We start from the raw sequence: 21,265 nt of genomic DNA, 5'->3' as shown, positions 1-21,265 counted from the left end.
TCTTACAATTCAAATGATCTAGACTTTAGTTGTTCAGGCTATATTTTGACAACTGGACATAACATGCCTGTGCAAAGAGGAACAAACTGAGATGAGAACTACTTTGTGGGCATTCACAAACAACCGCATTTTCAAAACTTGTGGCTGCAGTTTTAGAGGCTAAGTTGAGGCTAGCTGATATTTTGTCTTTTTATGTTATGTTAACAGTGGGCCATGTTTTTTGAATACTAGATGCACCCACAGCTGTGAGAGCAAGATTTTCATGTGCAAAGTGACAACCAGAACATCTTAGTGTAACCCTTCTGCCCCTCTGAGTTGGCAGCAACAAGGGCCGGGTTCAGTATCCAGGGGTTCCGTTTCAGTAACCAATGCATAACCGGCTCGAGCCCCCACCCAGTGACCTGGGACACTCACATACCACACCCCCCTGGGCGCCTCTAGGAGGCAGTACTTCCCCTCTCGCAAGCACGGAGTCTGAGTGTAGCAAAATCTTTTTAATAAAGGAAGGAATCAATGCGGCATCCCATTGGAGAAACATCACAAACAGGGTTATAACACAAACCATAAACAAAAACCCACCTCCAAGTACGTTTGGCACTGTCCTTTTTCCCTTTAGGGTTTTAAGTCCAATCACCCCAAAGTCCAACAACCCAAAAGTCTCTGGTCAATGCCACCCCAGAGTTCGAGAGTTTATCTGTAGAGGTCCCTCCCCCCAGCCTGGGTAGAAAGGGGCACCTTACGTGGTCCGGGGCCAACTGCCCTGCCTCTCCGTGGGTTCTGCTTCTGCCTTCTCCATGAACTGCTCCACTTTACCAGCTGCTCCACTCTGCTCCTCCAGCCGTCCTCAGAAACTGCTCCGCACCACCAGCTGCTCTGCTCCATGAGCTGCTCTGCAAACTGCTCGGCTACGCTCGCTCTGTGGGCCGCTCCACCCGTCCCACAGCTACTCCGCTCTGCCAGCCGCTCTGCTGCCACCAGCTGTCCCGTGATCCGCTCCAGCCGTCCCCGCAACTGCTCCACTCCACCAGCTGCTCTGTTCCACAGTATAACTTCAGGCTCCCCCACTAGTTAGCACAGTACTCAGTGCTCTCAGCTCAGTTATTTCAGCTCTTCAGTGATTTCAACTCTTAGCGATCTCAGCTCTTAGTGGGGGAGCCCCAGTGCTAGTGCACCATTAGCCCAAAGTGAGTTCAGCTCAGTAACCTGTATTTAGATTCTTGAGGGAATAAAAAAAATCAACTCTGACATTCCACAGCGGAGAGAGGAGGGGGTGGAACTGGTGCTTCTGGCTCCACAAGGAGACTGCACCACCAGGCACAGATACCTGTCCCCAGCCTCTCTCAATTCACTGGGTTTGGAACCCATGTCCCTTGTCTAGCAAGTACCACCCAACTGAGGGTGAGTCATTTGTCACCAACCAGTCCCACAGCTCGGCAGTCTGGGATAGGGTAGGCGTGCCTATGCAAATACACTCTCTGAAATTCTTTCCACCAGATGTCAGGGTAGAGCTTATCCTGACTCTGCTTACATTAGCAAATTGTTTAACCAAGTAACATAGTTAATACATTGCTTCTGTCTATTGCTTTCACAACAAACTTTCATTTCTGATCTAGCCTAGCTTCTGAGTGAAGAAATAGATGAACTGGTTCAAGAAGAGCTCTCTCTGCCTGAAGAGTCTTCAAAGTTATAAAGGCTTGACATAGAAATTTCATTTTAAAATACTTGTTTCCTTGAGGACCTTTTGCAATCTACTGCCATAATCCGATATTTCTTGCTCTTCTCCCCCCAAAGGAAATGCATAAGAGCTTTTTCACACACAATAACTATAATGGTAGGCTGAAGACATTTATAGGGCCCTGGATCAGATTGATTGATGTGCATTTGTTTCAGAATTATGATGCTTGTTTCAGCAACTGACATGGAAATTTTGTTTTGTCACTCTCTACCTAAAATCTAATTTAGGGCTATTAGCTTAAGGAAGCGCTAAGTCCTTACAACAATTTAAATACCTCAGTGTGGAGTTGTGACAGGAATGTTGGTGTGGATGCTAGGAGCTGTATGGATGTTTGGTGTAAGTGGAGGGAATTGATGGGAATTCTTTGCTATAAGAATATACCAATATTACCTTGGCAAAAGGACTATGTTGGTGTATTGTCCTTTTGTTGCAAATGAAAAGACAATTGAAAAAGCATTTAATTCATTGAAAGCCCACAGTAGTTTCTGCTTTCATTGCAAACAAGTTCTAATCTAGTTCACTGGACTCTATTCATTATGGTCCTTGATACCAGTTGTAAACAGAGACATGAAGAGATGTAGATGAAATAGCACAATACAAACAAGGAACTGAATGACAGACATCAAGAGTTGTGTTTTCACAAGTTACTGCAACAATGTTACCTCCGTGCCAGGAAACTATTGCCTGTTGCCATTATTAAACATGGCAGTGAAAACTTCTAGTTATTAGCAATTGGGAAAAACAGGGAAAATTTCCATTCTGCAAGGCCAATACCTGAGGTGGTGTGGCTCGAGGCTGCAGTTTCATATTTCTGAGTGTATGGAAGGGTCATGGCCCATCTCTAGAAAGAAACCTACCAAATTTCTTTGGCCTCTTGGTTTAAAAAGAAAAATCAAACAAAATAAAAGTCATATTGTGACCTTAAGAACTTTGATACCAACCAACAGAAGGTTCACTGTTTTGTCACAGCAACTCTGAGTAGGCCTGACAAATTCACTACAACTAACATATTGCTTTCATACTATTTATCCATAAATAGCATCTGGTAAGTTATCAGATGAAAGCCAGGATCATGCTGGCCATTAATATCATTATGAAATATATGTATGGATTATCTTTAAAAAGTTATGTTTATATTCTGAAAATGTGTCCTTATAGTTTGTATCCAGGTATTACTCTCCAGCAGAGGTGAAAGTCTTGTTTGCCAGACAAAGGGCTATACATTCACATGTCTGCCAAGGCTCATCTGTAGATGTAGGCTTATAAGCCAATGGAAACAATGGAAGCTCTATTTACATATCAGTCAACAGGAGGATTGGATGTTAATAGAAAGAGAAGAACAAGCCCTGAGGATAAGCCTGGCTGTGTGCAAAGACAATGCGCTTTGGGAAATATAAAAAGAAGCAAAAACCCATTTTGGTATCCATTACTGAGGGGGCAAAAGGAACAGAACTTTTTGCATCTGTGAATGGTGGATCCCAGCCATGTGGGCTGGTGATGCTGGAAAAGATTGCTTTAGATAAGAAATTTTTTTCAACAAGGATTTTAGCCGGTTAAAGTTAAGAGTCTAATAAGTGTATTATACTTTTGTTTAGCCAGTTTCCAACATTCTTGCTTACTACTCATTTGAATGTCTGTTCTTCATTAAACTTATTCTCATTTTTACTATAATTACATCTCAGTGATGTGGTACCAAAGTGTGACTGCTCAGTTGAATAAAACAAGCTGATGTGTATACTGTTCTCTTTGGGGGACAGCAAGCCTGGTAATTTCTGAGTGTCCAGTGGCGGGCTGGACACTACAGGGAGTGCTCTGAAGACTTGGGTGTTGGTGTGCACCTAGCACTAGCCTGCACAGAGAGGGAAAGGTCTGGAGATCTAGCAGTAAGCGCGTGTGGGGCCAGAGGCTGTTGGTTTCAGGAAGCTGAACCACAGCAGGGACAGACAAGACCATGTCACGCTAAGGACAAGTGATAGCAAGGTGACTAATAACCTTGGGCATCCCTGGGACAGCACCACAATACCCTATCATTATTACCTAGGTAACTTGAATTGCCACTCAGTAAGACAGTACAGAACAATTAATTTGGCTTATATACACATAGGGATGGTTATATTTAAACAAAGTTTTTAACACTATTGCCACAACAGGCAAGGCACATCAGTTATATGTAATCTCTGGCCTTGCCTTACTTGCCACGCAACAGCATCCTGAGCTCACACTGGATCCAATCCTACTCCTGTTGAAAATGAGGACATAGGTCCCATTGATGACAACGGGAGCAGGTTTATGCCCTCCCTTGATTTTATTAATGACCACTGACCATTGGCTGGTTTCAGGATCCCATCCAGTGCCACTGTCACACCTAAGGTCACAAAATGTTCAAAGTTTGATGCCAGGACTTTTGTCTGAGTAGAAAGGGGGATTGGTTTAAATGAGAATGGGATAACCGGGTTTTAGGAACTGTCATGAGGTATGTGTGTGTGGGGGGGGTTGAATACTCAAGTGCCACTTCTTCTCTTACTCCTCCACCCCCTTCTTACCACAATCCCCTTTTGTAATAAAAACAAGAACCAATTATGAAAGGAAAGGTAGAAATAGTGGCTTTCACCTCTGTGCCTCATTTCCTTAATTGTATCCTCCCAAGGCCTAAGCCCGCCTGTATTCTCTGCCACATACCTGCAGCCTCTATACTCTTAAGTTCCCACTGTTCTGTGTTTTTCCTCTTTTATTTCTGCACTCTCTCCTCCTTCTTGGTTTTCTGTGCTTATATTTGCAATGCTTGCCTCACTTTCTTCTCTGCTCATTTCTCCTGCTACCCCATCATTCAGTCTACTCCTTGTCTCTTCTCTCCCTAGCCATCATTCTCCACTGTATCTCTTTCTCTCCCAGCCTTTTCTGGTTTCCTGAGGCAAGTGTGCCAGAGGAGCAAAAAATAAAAATAGCTGCTTCCCCATCCTATACATGCACCCATGAGGCAGCAGCCATTTGGCAGGCTTTGCTGGGAAGCTCCAGAGAAAAGAACTAGTGCTGTTGGCAAACCCAGCAACCCAAGTGAGCTGGTGGAGCAGAGGAGGGGATCGGTCCCTGCCTCCATCATACCAACAAGTACTACCAGACAAGCGCAAGGATGAGTGCATCCTTTCCATTGGGATAGCATTGCATGCAGCACATATTACTTTCTTAAGATCTTTAAGACTGCCATAGTCACAATATCTGCCTCCTTTGACAAAGTGGGAAATTTTGTGTAATATTTTTATGAAGCCTACATGTGCCTCACTTTCCACTATATTTTGTGTGGCTACCCAGCTGGAAAGAAAAGATCCAAGTATGCTCTCACGACAAGTTAAGAGACATAGGGGTATGTGTGTCACATACCTGTCAAAAAGGACTGTCCAACGCTGACCTCATATCAATGGGAAACCCAATCACCAGGACTTTGACATCTAGCAGCCAATGACCCAGAGGGAGGTGGATTACCTCCACCATTCAGCAGGCAAGCTGAGAAAAGACCCCAGCTAGAGAACAAAGGAGTCATAACTATAAAGTGAAGGGTAACAACCCTCCTGTGTACAATACTATAAAATCCCTCCTGGCCAGAGACACCAAAATCCTTTTACCTGTAAAGGGTTAAGAAGCTCAGGTAACCTGGCTGACACCTGACCCAAAGAACCAATAAGGGGACAAGATACTTTCAAATCTTGGGCGAGGGGGAAGGCTTTTGTTTGTTCTCTCTGTTTTGGTGGTGTTCGCTCTTGGGACTAAGAGGGATCGGACATCAATCCACGTTTTCCGAATCTTTCTGCACAAGTCTCTCATATTTCAAACTTGTAAGTAACAGCCAGGCAAGACGTGTTAGTTTTATCTTTGTTTTCTCAACTTGTAAATGTTTCTTTGCTAGAGTGTTTACCTCTGTTTGCTGTAACTTTGAAGCTAAGGCTAGAGGGGGTTCCTCTGGGCTCTTTGAATCTGATTACCCTGTAAAGTTATTTTCAATCCTGATTTTACAGAGATGATTTTTACCTTTTTCTTTAATTAAAATTCTTCTTTTAAGAAACTGATTGATTTTTCATTGTTTTAAGATCCAAGGGTTTTGGACCTGTGTTCACCAGGACTAATTGGTGAGGGTATACTCTTAAGCCTACCCAGGAAAAGGGGTGTAAGGACTTGGGGGTGGGAGGAATTAGTCTCAAATCCACCCAGGAAAGGGGAGTTAGGGACTTAGGAAATATTTGGGGGAAGGCAGAGTTCCAAGTGGCTCTCTCCTAAGATTTGGAATACACTTGGTGGTGGCAGGTAACCGTTAACCTAAGCTGGTAAATAAGCTTAGGGGGCTTTCATGCGGGTCCCTACATCTGTACCCTAGAGTTCAGAGTGGGGAAGGAACCTTGACAAAAGGATTGGAAGGTGATGGGGGGATAAACTATTGCCTGCTAAAAGAAGCTGAGAAGGTCAGAGCCTGAGCATGTGGTTCACTATAGTTTGGCTGGGGATCTGGGTTAACCAGAAGGAACTCTGCTTTAACTTCGATTTCTCTACACTAACCTAAGGACTTTCAGATTGTGTGTGCCAGGTGACCAATAAGTGGTTACCTCAATTTGAAAAGGCTGCCATTGTCATTGTGACTACTCACGGAGACATTGCACCCTGAAAGGGCACAGTACCAGCCTCCCACATGGCTCTGGTTTTGTTGGATTCACTTTAGGGAACCATGGCCAGGGAACCCTGTATAGGGTCAGCTGGTGCCAAAGGCCCAGTCTTGGAGGGCCCAGCCCTGTGGAACTGTGTTTGTCCTTGGAGCTCAGCACAGAAAAAGGGTTACTCCCAGGAGCCTGGTTACAGGCTGGGGCACAGATCTGACCCCGTCACTCTATGACAACTCCATAGCACAGAAAACTATTAAGCCCTGAACATTTCTTTTCATTTAAATAATGTAAAGTGATAAGGAAATTTAGGTTAAATTATACTCATGTACTTTTAAAACCTAACACTTGCCCTTTCAAGTTGATGTCACAAATCTTTCCCCTTGTTTATGGAAAAATGCTTAATAAATCTGTTAACAAAGCTCTCGTGATTATCAAGACTCTGTACAATGAAAAAGTATGAGTAGGTGCTATCAAGCTAGTAATTACATAACCGCACCATAACACCCTCCGGGGAATGTGGTTTATTGGTAGAAGATGTGAAGGAAAAAAATAGGAAGTTTGAATATTAACAGCTTTTCCGCCAACTTCAGTCTGAGTTTGCCTAACGCTGTTCTTCTTCCATGCTACCCTCTTTCCCCAGACACCATGTGAAACAAATGCAGTTGAGTGCATGTTCTGAGAGGCTTTTTCATTACACTTACAAACCTGATGTTAGTGCCTGCTGGAACAGCAGCACTGGAGGACCATAAACTGCTCATTACTTTCTGGCAGTGAATTCAGTGTTGTGTTTTAGTCTATGCTGGGAGGTGAAAATGTATCCAGCACCGTGCCTCATTGACCTGAAGATTCACAGGCCCCATCAGGAACAGAGATTTGTTTTCCTCAAGGGAAATGGTGAGTTATTCTACCCAGAAATCCAGAGACCAGGAAATGGGATAGTTATCAGATTATTTCATCTACTAAATGCAAAATTGAGATATGATCTGCAATATCAAGGTCAAATAATGCACTTCTTTAGACCTCAGTTCACCAAAACATTTAAGTATGCTCGTAGTCCCACTGATGTCAATAAGACTTCTCATGTGCTTAAGTAATTTGCATGTGCTTAAATCTTAATGGCAAGGAGTTATTCTCTGGATTAAAGATCAAGGGCTGGATTCATGATGGTTTCATCAAGTCATAATTATACAGGGTGCAACTGATTTCAATTACCTTATTGAAAAGAGTGACTGAGAGACTCATTAGTAAGTCTCTACTGTTTGGTAAAGTAGATTTCTGACATTTCAGAAATATATTCAGAGCCAGATAATTTAAACTTGCACTGTTGCTGTCACTCTGGCTTATATCCCCAAAAGATTAGAGTTGACACCCACAGACCCCACTTGTACTCAGTTTGCACACGTGGGAGGAGGTATCCTCCTCCAGGGTCTCTTCATGCTGAATATACCATTTCGTTCCATTAGAGTCTCACTATTTTGGCAAAATGCCAACAAGAATTTCCTTATCTAAGGCCTGATCCTGCATGGTGTTGAGTGCCCCCAGCTTCCATTAGAGGTAATGGGAACCAAGCACACTCAGCAATTATTTTTCACGAATAAAGTCTGGAGGCCTAACTGAGATGGGGGGCCTCATTATGCATGGCACTGTACAAATAGCATTAAGGACAGTTCCTGCCCAAAAGGATAAATAGACGAGACAAAGCAGGGAGGAGGGGACACAAGGTACAGAAAGGTGGTGAAGTGACTTGCTCAAGGTTACCCAGTGAGTCAATGGCATATATGGGAACGGAATCAGGTTTCCTTGCAGGATGTTTCCCCAGATGTTAGAATTTTTAACACCAGTTGGTATGTGAATAACTCCTGTAAAAGAGAGAAAGGGTTAAAAATGAAACCTAAGTTGGCATGCCATTAAGGGGGAAACAATGTAGGAATTATAACAATATTAACAGAGAGGTGGAAGGAAAAATACTTATTTCTAAATGTGTCATTTATTACCAAACATAAGAAACTTAATATGGTCTCAGCTCCCTGATTCAGTAATATGATAACCCCTGACAGTGGTAATACAAGAGTTAAACTCTCCAGACACATTCCTCATCCCCCTCCTTTACCTAATATCTAATTTCAAAAACAGATATTCTCTCCCTTGTGCTAGAAAACAACATGTTCCTCTCCAAACCACATCTTTAAAAACAAGAAATCAGAGCCAAACATTTCTCTTTCTAGGATCCTAGAAATTCCCTTTAATTAATTTCCAGCTCAGGAGACCTCACTAGTATGTCTAGACAACCGCTGGCCTTCTAGCTAAACAGATTTCACATAATTGCATCAGGAGACAGTACATGGGCAGTGGAGACTGCTTAATTATGTGTTAAAGAGCTTAAAAATAAACTTTTTCCTAGAGACAAAGGTGGCATTGTACAATTCACTTACTACCCAAAACTAGGTTGCATCACAAGTACCACCACAAAATGCTTCATTGTTAATTGCATTCAAAGTACAGAATATCTGCCATGTACAATCTGTAGATAGATTAGTGTAGGTTGAAAAAGGGCATAAAGGCAGAATTTTAAGGATAACAGTGAAACTGTGATTCAAAGGACATGGCACAAGCTGCAGAAAGAAATTCTAGAAGTCACTTAGGCTGCCTCAGCATTTAAAGCTTCTGCTCCCAATGAGAAAGTTACACGGCCAGTTGTAACAAGGTAAGGAGAAAAGAAAGAAGGGAGCATGGCAAGCAAGGGGCTTAGGGAGTAGAACTGGTGAAAAAATTATCCCCCCCACCCCCACTGCCCCAAACTCCTGCAAACAAAAATTAAAATAAAATTGAAATATTTAAAAAACATTTTCGATTCAATAAAATTTCAAGTATTTTCTAAAATACTGAAAACCCCAAACTCAAAAATATGTTAATTTTCAATCCCCCCTAAAGATATTTTAGTTAAAAACAAAAACAAATCATTAGTTTTCAGTTACCAAAAAACAAAAAAGAAATCCATGAAGACTGAATTTTTTTCCATGAAAATTCCTGTACAGTCAGAGCAAAAAAAAAAAAAAAAAAAAGGCGGAGGGGTTGATTTTTTTTCCTGCATTAGGAACTTAGATGAGAGATGGAGAGTGACTAAGAAGAGCACTCTCTCCCTTTGCCCATTCCAGCATTGGAGACTTTCTGACACTTCCTCCTAGATAATGTTGGTAGCTTAAAAGTGGCTAAAAGTGAGCTCCATGTGTTTACTCCTAAGCCATCTCCAATCCTGTTACCCCCTCTACCCTTTTTTCCCTTTTCATCATTCAGGCCTGCAACCTTGAGTCCTTTCTTTGAGAGCTCCCCACTTCACACTACATATCCAAATTGTGACCAAGTGACTCTTCCTCTTAAACCACATATGGAATATCAGATCCTCGGGCTTGTTATGCTGCCACTTGTAGGCTGCAGCTCTTGTTCCAATGCCACTTCCTCTCCAGGTTGCTCACCAGGTTCATCCCTGAACAGATCCTCTGAATATGGCCCCTCTGGCCATGTGTCCTTCTCCAGCAACCAGGTCTGTTCCTGCTCTGATGAAGTCTTCTCTGGTGCTGTCCCTTTCCCCTCTGCCTCTAGTCTAAAAATCCCTGCTCAGCAACCTGACATGCATGACTGTGAGCTCTGAATTTGGGGACAGGGTGAGGACCCGGTCAAACTCCACATAGTAAGGGCAGGGAGATGAAGATTTGCTGTTGCTATCCTTCACCTGGCAGAAGGTGCCCTCCAGGTTTTTAACGCACTCCCTGCACTGGACTGCTATCCAGCTGATCCTCACCTCTCCCAGACTCTAAGACATGCTGTTATGTTAGTGCAGAGTTTTGGTACTGTGAATTAGGGAACCCCTTAGTGCCAACTGGTAAAGGGCATACCATAACATAACTCCCATCAGGCCTGACACACTCATTACCCCAACGCACTGTTGTCATAATCTGTATCTAAAAGGCGTCATGTAAGGTAGCACATGCAAACTGATAACATGCTGGTCATTAATATTATTGCATGATGTATGTGCAGATGATGAATAAAAATTATAGGTGCTTGCTGGAAATACATTTCGAAAATGTGTTTGGCAGGCAGTGCATAAGTCCAGCCGTTCCAGTCAAAGGAATGTTGTTTCACCAACTTGACTGTGCCTCCAGTGTAAAATAAGCAAAGTGAGATCAAAGAGAATGAAAAGCACATTTATACGTAAGGTAAAAAAGCCATCAGGCAGGCAAGTGGAGGAAGATGACCACTTAATCTCAACAGAGGATGAGGCCTTCCTGATTCTTGAAACAGAGTCTTGAAACTTTGGGAAAATATAAGCAGAGGCAAAAAGCCACTTTTTTATCCATCAACTAGGAGACAAAAGGGAAGCAGCACCCTTCAAGCTGATGAAAAGTGGATCCTCTTGGCACAGGAGGCAAAAATAGCTGGAAACAGACTGTATGTGAGAAATCTGCTTAGGGCAAATCTACACTACAAAATTAAGGCAACCTGAAGCCTGGTCTACACTACAGAGTTAGGTAAATGCAAGATAGCATACGTCAGCCTCACTCTGTGTGCATCTACACTAAAAATGTAGCTTTCGCTGATGTAATTCGCTCACTACATAGACAATAACTCTGGACTTTCTCCTTCGGACATATTCTGTGGTATCTGAGTGCTTTGCTGTAGTTCAGTGGTCCCCAAACTTTTCATGCTCGCACAGCCCCCCTTGCCCCTGTCTGCATTCTCTCCTCCCCCTGGAGGTGGGGCCAGGAGTGAGGCAGCAACTCTTGGGGGGAGGAAGAGGGTATGGACAGGGGTAAGGAGGCCGAAGCTGTGGCCACAGATGGGGGTGGGTCTGGGGCCTGTAGCAGGGCCAGGAATGGAGCCATGGCCAGGGGCCAAGGCTGGAGCAGGGACTGGGAGTGGAGCCACAGCTGGGGGCTGTTGCTGGAGGAGGGGCTGGGGCTGGTAGCAGAGCCGTGGCCGGGCCATGGGTGGAGACCAGCAGCCAGGGCCACGGCCGGGTGCTGAGCCAGCCAAGCCCCAGTTGGGGTCCAAGGCTGGGGGCGGGTCTGTGAGCTGGAGCCATAGCTGAGGGCAAGGCTAGAGCAGAGCTGGAGGTGGAGCAGGGCTGGGTGGCGCTCTGCCCCTGTCCCACCCCGAAATGTTCCTTCACATTTTGGGGACCACTGCTGTAGATAACAGATTTCATGATGCATTTGGGGTGGTTACTGGATCTATGAAGGTGGGTGTGATGATCCATGGGTTTCTTATACATGGTTGTCTGTAGGGTTCCATTGCTGAAGCTGTTTGTAATCTCTAGGAAGCTGATGCTAGTGTGGGAGTGTTCCAGAGAGAGTTTTATGGACAAGTGGTGGTTGCTGAAGTTGTGATGGAAATCTATGAGGGAGTTTAAGTCGTCTGTCCAGAAGATGAAAATATCATTGATGTATCTCAGGTATATCGTTGGTTTTGTGCTGCATTTGTCCAGAAATTCTTCTTCAGGGTGGCCTATGAAGATGTAGGTGTATTTGAGAGAAATCCCAACATGTCAAGGGATGGAAATGCACCATTAACATCCCTAACAACTTTGTCTCTGCCCTGTAATGACGCCACAAAAATAATTTTAACTACCATTTTAATCCAATTTGGGGCATGGAGAAGTCATGGTTGGAGAAAATTAGTGAGGATTGAGAGGAGTAGCAGTGGAGCACAGGGATATGGGAAGATCAGCAAGTGGCCTCTGAACCTTTAAGAGCAACAGTAGTTGGGCCAGGTGTATTTACCCATGATAATTTGGTATAGTCTTGAGAGCTCTAACAGTTTCTCAGTCAAGATATTCTGATGAATGCACTGCACACAGAGCATTTAAGGTTCTGTGCTGAATCTTTAGTGGAGAGCTTTTACTTGGTGAGTGAGTATGCTTGGCCATGTGTTCTCTCATAGACTTTAAGCTCAGAAGGGACCATCAAGATCATCTAGTCTGACCTCCTGCACATTGCAGGCCCCAGAACATCACACACTCACTCCTATAATGGACCCATAACCTCTGGCTGAGTTAATGAAGTCCTCATACCTCTCATTTGTATTTTCTAAGCATTGTCCCATGTCTCTGTTTTATAATCCCCACTGTAACAAAATGAATAACTGGGCTTCTCACTTGTATACCATATGAGAGGCAGAAAACAGCTTCCCTGGGCCATAGGAAATCAATCCCACCCATGGAGGACAGACAGTTTCCCTCAAGGCATACTCATCCTAAAGTAATTTGAAATCATTGCTAAAGTTGCCCATTCTCTTCCTATAATACTAGCAGTAGTGACTGTCACAGGCTTCCACTGCCGGCCTTGTGTTAATTTAGGCAACAGACTCCCATATCACTTTCTAGCAGTTTTTTCAGAATGCACTCAGTTATTCTATTGTTTCCAGAGACATTTAGCATGATTTAAGAAACAACAATAACAAAAAAAGAAAAGAGAAATGGGAATACAGCAGAATTGCAGCTGTGAGTAATTCAGTAGCAAATAAGTGCTAATTGACTCAAAAAATGTGTTCTGAGGCCATGCCTATGTGGCAACAAAAATGTTGCTCAATGCAGTTAAAAATGTGTAGTCATCCATTTTAAATACGAACAAAAGATTAAATGGCATATGAATCCTTCTCAAAAGTTGGCTGTTATCATTTTGTCATCAGCTAGAATTGAAGAGGTTATTATTATAAAAGACAAATTCAGTTGCGAAGAACAAGCCAATCCATTCCCTCTTTTTAATACCTTTGACACATGACTACAGTATACAAAGCAAATGGCCAAAGATGGCTAGCTTCCTTGAATTTCATCCACCAGGCTGCCTTGGAGTGATTTATCCTCTCACTGTGCCAACCCATAGCCACCAATGGAAGTGCAGCTATGCTTAGCATGGGCATAATCTGGTGTGCGTGTGTGTGTGTGTGTGTGATAAACAGATAATTAAGGGTTAATGTCTCTTTTACCTATAAAGGGTTAAGAAGCTCAGTAAACCTGGCTGACACCTGACCAGAGGACCAATAGGGGGACAAGATACTTTCAAATCTTGGTAGAGGGAAGTCTTTGTTTGTGCTTTTGTTTTGTTTGTTGTTCGCTCTCTGGACTGAGAGGGACGGGACATCAATCCAGGCTCTCCAAATCTTTATGAATCAGTCTCTCATGTTTCAAACTTGTAAGTAATCAGCCAGGCAAGGCGTGTTAGTCTTATGTTTGTTTTCTCAACTTGTAAATGTTTCTTTTTGCTGGAAGAATTTTACCTCTGTTTGCTGTAACTTTGAATCTAAGGCTAAGGGGGGCTCCTTTGGTCTATAGGAATCTGATTACCCTGTAAAGCATTTTCCATCCTGATTTTACAGAGATAATTTTTACCTTTTCTTTCTTTAATTAAAAGCTTTCTTTTTAAGAACCTGGTTGATTTTTCCTTGTTTTAAAATCCAAGGGGATTGGATCTGGACTCACTAGGGATTGGTGGGGGGAAAGGAGGGGGATGGTTAATTTCTCTCTGTTGTAAGATCCAAGGGGTTTGGATCTGTGTTCACCAGAAAATTGGTGAAGTCCCTCAAGGCAACCCAGGGAGGGGAAAGTTTTGGGGGGGACAGAAAGTGCCCCAGACACTGAAATTCTGGGTGGTGGCAGTGTTACCAGATCTAAGCTAGTAATTAGGCTTAGAAGTGTCCATGCAGGTCGCCACATTTGTACCCTAAAGTTCAAAGTGGGGGAAAAAACCTTGACAGTGTGTGTGAAGTCAGGCTGTGCCAATAACACAGCTGTTCACTAAAAAAAAAATAGTTTCCTATATGATGCAAAAACAGCAAGGAGTTTGGTGGCATCTTAAAGACTAATAGATTTATTTGGGCATAAGCTTTTGTGGGTAAAAAACCCACTTCTTCAGATGAGTGGAGTGAAAGTTACAGATGCAGGCAATATAGAATGACACATGAAGAGAAGGAAGTTACCTCACAAGTGGAGAACCAGTGTTGACAGGGCCAATTCAATCAGGGTGGATGTAGTCCACTTCCAATAATAGATGAGAAGGGGTCAATTCCAGGAAAGGCAAAGCTGCTTCTGTAATGAGCCAGCCACTCCCAGTCCCCATTCAAGCCCAAACTAATGGTGTTAAATTTGAAAATGAATTTTAGTTCTGCTGTTTCTCTTTGAAGTCTGTTTCTGAAGTTTTTTTGTTCAAGAATAGTGCCTTTTAAATCTGTTATAGAATGACCAGGGAGATTAGGGTGACCAGACATCCCGATTTTATCAGGACTGTCCCAATATTTACTTGTCTGTCCCGTGTCCTGACCAATGTTCATTCGGGATGTGAATTGTCCCGATATTTTGCCCTCCGGCGCACAGGCAGAGGGGGTTCGTGCCCCCTGCCCCATGTCCACCCTGGCCCCACCTCAGCTCCGCCCCTCCCTCTCCCATTGGCTCCCTCCCCAAATCCCTGCCCTGGCCCCACCCCCAGCCACACCCCCTCACTGCCCTATTGGATCCCTCCCCAAATCCACGCCCTGGCCCTGCCTCTTCCCCAAGCACGCCACATTCCTCCTCCTCACCCCTCCCTCCCAGGCTTGCGCTAATCAGCTGTATGGCGGCACAAGCGCTGGAGGGAGGGGGGAGAAGCAGGATGCGGCGGCCAGCTCAGGTGAGGTGCAGGCAGAGCGAAGGCGAGCTGGTGTGGGGGCACAGGGCATGGAGCTGCCAGTGGGTGCTCAGCCCCCACCAATTTTTCCTATGCTTTGGCGGCTCTTGGGGTTTTTTGGTTTTTTATTTTTTGTTGCTCCACCGGCACCACCCCCCCACTGCATCCTGATATTTCACGTCTCTCATCTGGTCACCCTAACGGAGACTGAAATGTTCTCCTACTGGCTTTTGTATGTTACCATTCCTGATGTCCACTTTGTGTCCATTTATTCTTTTACATAGGTACTGTCCGGTTTGGCCAATGTACATAGCAGAGGGGCATTGCTGGCACATGATGGCATATATCACATTAGTAGACGTGCAGGTGAGTTTGCTACAGGGATTTGTTCCTGGGTTAGTGTTTCTGTTGTGTGGTGTGTAGTTGCTGGTATTTGTTTCAGGTTGGGGGATTGTCTGTAAGCGAGGACTGGCCAGCCTCCCCAGGTCTGTGAGAGTGAGGGATCATTTTCCAGGATAGGTTGTATATCGTTGATAATGCGCCGGAAAGGTTTTAGCTGGGGGCTGTACATGATGGCCAGTGGTATTCTGTTATTTTCCTTGTTGCCCCTGACCTGTAGTAGGTGATTTCTGGGTACTGGTTTCACTCTGTCAATCTGTGTTTGCTCACTTCCCCAGGTGGGTATTGTAGTTTTAAGAATGCTTGATAAAGATCTTGGAGGTGTTTGTCTCTGTCTGAGGGATTGGGGCAAATTTGGTTGTTATCTTAGGGCTTGGCTGTAGACAATGGATCGTGTGGTGTGTCCTGGTTGGAAGCTGGAGGCATGTAGGTAAATATAGCGGTCAGTAGGTTTCCAGTATAGGGTGATGTTTATGTGACCATCACTTATTTGCACTGTAGTACTCAGGAACTGGCTCTCTTGTGTGGACTGGTTCAGGCTGAGGTTGATGGTGGGGTGGAAATTGTTGAAATCCAGGTGGAATTCTTCAAGGGCCTCCTTTCCATCGGTCCATATGATGAAGATGTCATCAATGTAGCTCAAGGAGAGCAGGGGCGTTAGGGGACGAGAGCTGAGGAAGTGTTGTTCTAAGTCAACCATAAAAATGTTGGCATACTGTGGGGCCATGTGGGTACCCATAGCAGTGCCACTGACTTGAAGGTATAAGTTGTCCCCAAATCTGAAATGGTTGTGGGTGAGGACAAAGTCACAAAGCTCAGCCACAAGGCATGCTGTGGCCTCATCAGGGATACTGTTCCTGACAGCTTGTAGTCTATTCTCATGTGGAATATTGGTGTAGAGGGCTTCTACATTCATGGTGAGCAGGATGGTGTTTTCAGGAAGATCACCAATGCATTGTAGTTTCCTCAGGAAGTCGGTGGTGTCTTGAAGATAGCTGGGAGTGCTGGTAGTGTAGGGTCTGAGGAGAGAGTCCAAATAGCCAGATAATCCTGCTGTAAGAGTGCCAGTGCCTGAGATGACGGGGCATCCAGGGTTTCCAGGTTTATGGATCTTGGGTAGCAGATAGAATACCCCTGGTTGGGGCTCTTGGGGTCTGTCTGTGTAGATTTGTTCCCATGCTATAGCAGGGAGTTTCTTGAGCACATGGTGTAGTTTCTTTTGGTAGTCCTCAGTGGGATCAGAGAATAGTGGCCTGTAGAATGTGCTGTTGGAGAGGTGCCTGGCAGCTTCCTGTTCATTATCCAACCCGTTCTTTATGACTACAGCACCTCCTTTGTCAGCCCCTTTGATTATAATGTCAGAGTTGTTTCTAAGGCTGTGGATGGCATTGCGTTCTGTACAGCTGAGGTTATGGGGCAAGTGATGCTATTTGTTCCCAATTTCAGCCTGTGCACGTCTGCGGAAGCACTCTCTGTAGAGGTCCAGTCTGTCATTTTGACCATCAGGAGGAGCCCACGCAGAATTATTATTCTTGTTGTGTTGGTTAGTGCACTGTTCAATGGTGTGTTGAAAATATTCCTTGAGTCGGAGATGATTAAAGTACGCTTCATGTTCGTGGGGATGGTGAGGCAAAAAGAGAGTCCCTAAGATAGGACAGACTCTTCTGCCGGGCTAAGTGTGTAGTTGGATAGATTAACAATATTCTTAGGTGAGTTGAGGGTACCACTGTTGTAGCCCCCTATAGCATGTAGGAGTTTAGATATATTGCTGTCCTTTTGCCTCTGTAGAGAAGTGAAGTGTGCATTGTAAATGGCTTGTCTCGTTTTTGTAAAGTCCAGCCACGTGGAAGTTTGTGTGGAAGGTCGGTTTTGTATGAGAGTCTCCAGTTTTGAGAGCTCATTCTTGATCTTCTGTCTGCTGTACAGGATGCTGATCAGGTGGTTCCTCAGTTTCTTTGAGAGTGTGTGACACAGTCTCTCACCATAGTCAGTGTAGTATGTCGATTGCAATGGATTTTTTACCTTCAGTCCCTTTGGTATGATGTCCATCTGTTTGGACCTGGAGAGGAGGAAGATGTCTGCCTGTCTGTATCTGTGCAAATTTTTTCTTGAGGTTGATGGATTTTTGATGCATATGATGCAGTTTTGTGGTGGTTTTATTTGGCTGACAAGAGATTAATGGGTTTTAGGTGTGGGCCCTGCTTTTTTACCATGAGTTATTGCTTCTTCCACCCCATAATACACACTGTTTCATAAAATTTTTCTTTTTTTTTGAACAGCTCTACTCGATGAGCCCTTTTGCCTGGTCACAGAAGGCAGCCATGTGGCTCCAGTGCTCTGGGACACAAAAGTGGGTGCTGCCAGTGCTACTGGCAGCACGTGCCTGCACAGATGGCATATCTGAGTGGGACATCATGACCTCTTCCTCAGTGAAAGAATTAGTACGGTGCTTGAGGGTGGCATAATAGCCCCAGGCATCAGTGACTCCTCCCCTTTCAGCACCACTCTACATCTTAAGACCATAATTTGATCCTTAGACTGCAACTCACAAAGTTGGACTGTGGTATTTACAAGAGGAGTCAGACTCCATACAACTCAATATAAGGACCTGGTTTTCTGAGAGTGTTAAGCACCTGCATCTCCTGTCCTGAGAATCAATGCTATAAATTCTACTAACTGAATTTTGTGCTCCTCCATATTTTGTATATGTAATGCTATCAGACCCCATTTGGTGGCGGCTGGATCAAACCTAGGACCTCTTGAATTTAATGCACGAGCTTCTACAGCCTGAGCTAAAAGGCATGTCTCTCTTAGGCAAGGCTATAGCAGGCTCATCAACCTGTAGCAGGTTTAGCTGCCACTAGAGGGAGACAGAGTGCTACACCAAGCAGGCATGTGTTACAGATAGCTCTAATCCAGGGGTGGGCAAACTACAGCCTGGGGACTGCATCTCGCCCTCCAGATGTTTTAATCCAGCCCTCGAGCTCCCGCCGGGGAGTGGAGTCAGGGTCTTGCCCCACTCCACGCAGCTCCTGGAAGTAGCGGCATGTCCCCTCTTTGGCTCCCTTGCGTAGGTGCAGCCTGGAGGCTCTGCACTATGCCCCTACCCCAAGTGCTACCCCCACAGCTCCCATTGGCCAGGAACCGCAGCCAATGGGAGCTGCAGGGGCATCGCCTGAGGACAGGGCAGCGTGCAGAGCCACTTGCCCATGCCTACATATAGGAGCTGGAGGGGGGACATGCTGCTTCTCTGGAAGCTGCTTGAAGTAAGCCCCACCCAGAGCCTGCACCCCTGACTCCCTCCTGCGCCACAACCCTCTTCCCCAGCCCTGTTCCCTCTCCCACCCTCTGAACCCCTCAAGTCCCAGCCCGGAGCACCCTTCTGCACCCCAACCCCTAATTTTGTGAGCATTCATGCCCACCACGCAATTTCCATACCCAGATGGGGCCCTCAGGCCAAAAAGTTTGCCCACTCTTGCTCTAATCACACTATCAGTTCTTATCAAAAAGTAAAAGTAAGGGTTCATTCTCCATCAAGCAGTGAGCAAACAAAGGCCAAGGTCTCAGCTGATGATGCTCTTTTTCTCTCCCTCCGCAAAGTGTTTCAGATTGGCAAAAAAGGGTCAAATTATTGAGCAGTGTGGATGCATTACAGACTTGCTTTATTTTGCTCTGCATAATCAGTCCATTAAAGGAACAAAACAATGGAAGATATACCTTAACATCAGAAGACCATCTGTATGCATCACCTGTCAAACACGGCCTCCCCCCATAAGAGCTAAGCAAATAAATGCTCCCTGCCCTTGGAGGACGCCTATATTCTCTTTGTAAAAAAACCGGCTGAATAGTAAAGAGACAATACCTTATTCCCCTGGGCTGGGAATGCTGGAGACAGGGAACATAAGGAATGGGTGGAGAAGTAGTATTTTATTAGTATTCATATAGCACCTTAAGTTCACATAGTGCTTTCAAGACATGTAAAACCATCATGACTTTGCACCAAAAACTTACAATCTAAGGGACCACCTGCAGTACAGATTTTACTGTGTTTGTAGCCTAGTCACAGCAAGACTGGCTTTTGACAGGGTTTAGGTCCAAGCAACTCACCTTTCCTACATGGACCATCAGTGGCCTTAGGGGGTGGGCCACTCTGGCGATCACTGAGGGTGCTGTGGTCAGGAGAGCACCGCACGGCAGCGCAGAGGTGCACGCTGCAGGTGTAGTGTCAGAAACTGTTCCCGGCTGGCAGGGGAGCACCACAATCTCCTGGAGGCGACGCATGGGGGAAGCGCCCAGATTTCTCACTGATTCCTTCCAGCGGACGAATGGGGGTGGGGGTGGGAAGCAGTGAAGCACAGATACTGCTCCCCTGCAATGTTACTCCATGCCCCTAAGGGCCTATGTGGGGGTGGGGGGAGTGAAGAGCAACTCCAGGGCTCCCAGGATCCAGGTCACTTTTCCCACCTGGGTTGTGCTGTGAGGCATCAGGAGCTGCTGCTCTCCTGCCCTCTCCTTACACAGCCCAGGTGGAGAAAGTGACCTGGATGCAGGAAGTCCTAACTTTGCTCCCCCCCTCCTAGGGGTGTGCAAAAAAGCAGCTTTGGGTGGGGGATGAGCAGCAATGCCAGCTGCTCTGTGCATCCGGTTCAGTTTCCCCACGTGGATGTACGAGGGGAGTGCAAGGGTTAGGGGTGAAAGGGGCACAGTGCAGCGGTTAGGAGCGCAGGAGGGGAGTACAGGGGTTGGGGCAAATGGGTGGTGGGGAGCCTTGAAAAATCAGGCCCCAAATCACCATGATACAAAATTAGAATTGTAAGGGTCAAGACCTAAATGAGCAAGTTAAGTCTACAATAGGAGCATACTTTTGTCCAGCATGCAGCAGGGGGCACAGTGCTACAGCAGTTCAAATGTAAGTGAAAACAAAGAGTTGGTCCAAGATAAATAAAAGGCACAGTAATCTCTATGGAGTTGTAATAAGCCTCAAGCCTTGTACACCCCCATCCTACTCACAAGTGTACAGTGAAAAAAAGTGGTAGGGCACATGACAGAAGCAGGATTTAAGAGCCAGAGTTGTATCATGCCATTGGAGTAGTTAGCTAGGCAGTCCCATCTGAGCTGGACAGGAGTAAATTGCAACCATGCAGCAGCACTCAATTTAATACAAGACTGGGTTTCTCTGCACTCCTTGTCCTGCCACTAGTAGTATCCAGGTGTTTACAGCTTTATTGCACACATGCTCAGCACCTGGCTGGGTGGTATTGTGCCTTTAGAGCTAAGTCCTAAGCCCAGTGATATCAACTGAAGTTCTGTCCCATTAACTTCAGTGGGACCAGAATTTGGCTCTAACCTCAGCTACTTGGATGCAATTTGTACTGACTTCACTGAAGTTGCACCCCTTTGCCCAAGGTCAGAATTGGGCTCTTAATATAAAATATCTCTGTTTAAAAAACCACTATCATGCACATTAACAAATGTCTTAGAGTATGAAACTGTGCGGTCTCTTGTTCACCTATTTGCATAACAAAGAAGGGCCACCACTAGCACTCTAGAGAAGACTTAGGTGCCTGATCCAAAGCCCACTAAAGTCAAAAGAATCTTTCCATTGACCTCAATAGGCACTGGGTCAGATCTTTAGGGCTCATACTATGACTTGGCCTATGTGTCCATGTAGAGGAGCAAGGGGGCCTAAAGTGACCCCTTAGTCCCCTGAGGAGCCTACCCATATCAGAGCTCACAATGTGGGGTCAGAGCAGCCGCTGCGATTCTCCCACCTGCATAGGTGGGTAGGGAATGGAGGAGCACCTTCCTCACCCTGCCCCGCCCCCAGA

The 21,265-nt window shown here is 45.2% G+C and overlaps 1 long non-coding RNA gene across 1 annotated transcript; it reads left to right on the top strand.

The window, feature by feature from the left end:
- Positions 1-14,922: 14,922 nt before the first annotated feature.
- LOC127043635 (uncharacterized) lies at positions 14,923-19,726 on the top strand. Its single transcript, XR_007772288.1, has 3 exons — positions 14,923-15,041; positions 15,323-15,404; positions 17,717-19,726. It is a non-coding gene; the product is annotated as an uncharacterized LOC127043635 (long non-coding RNA).
- The last annotated feature ends 1,539 nt before the right edge of the window (positions 19,727-21,265 follow it).

This window comes from Gopherus flavomarginatus, chromosome 2, assembly GCF_025201925.1.
Source record: "Gopherus flavomarginatus isolate rGopFla2 chromosome 2, rGopFla2.mat.asm, whole genome shotgun sequence".
Taxonomy (NCBI): Eukaryota; Metazoa; Chordata; order Testudines; family Testudinidae; genus Gopherus; species Gopherus flavomarginatus.
Note: the sequence above shows the minus strand (reverse complement) of the source record. Positions and strands in the feature narration are given on the sequence as shown.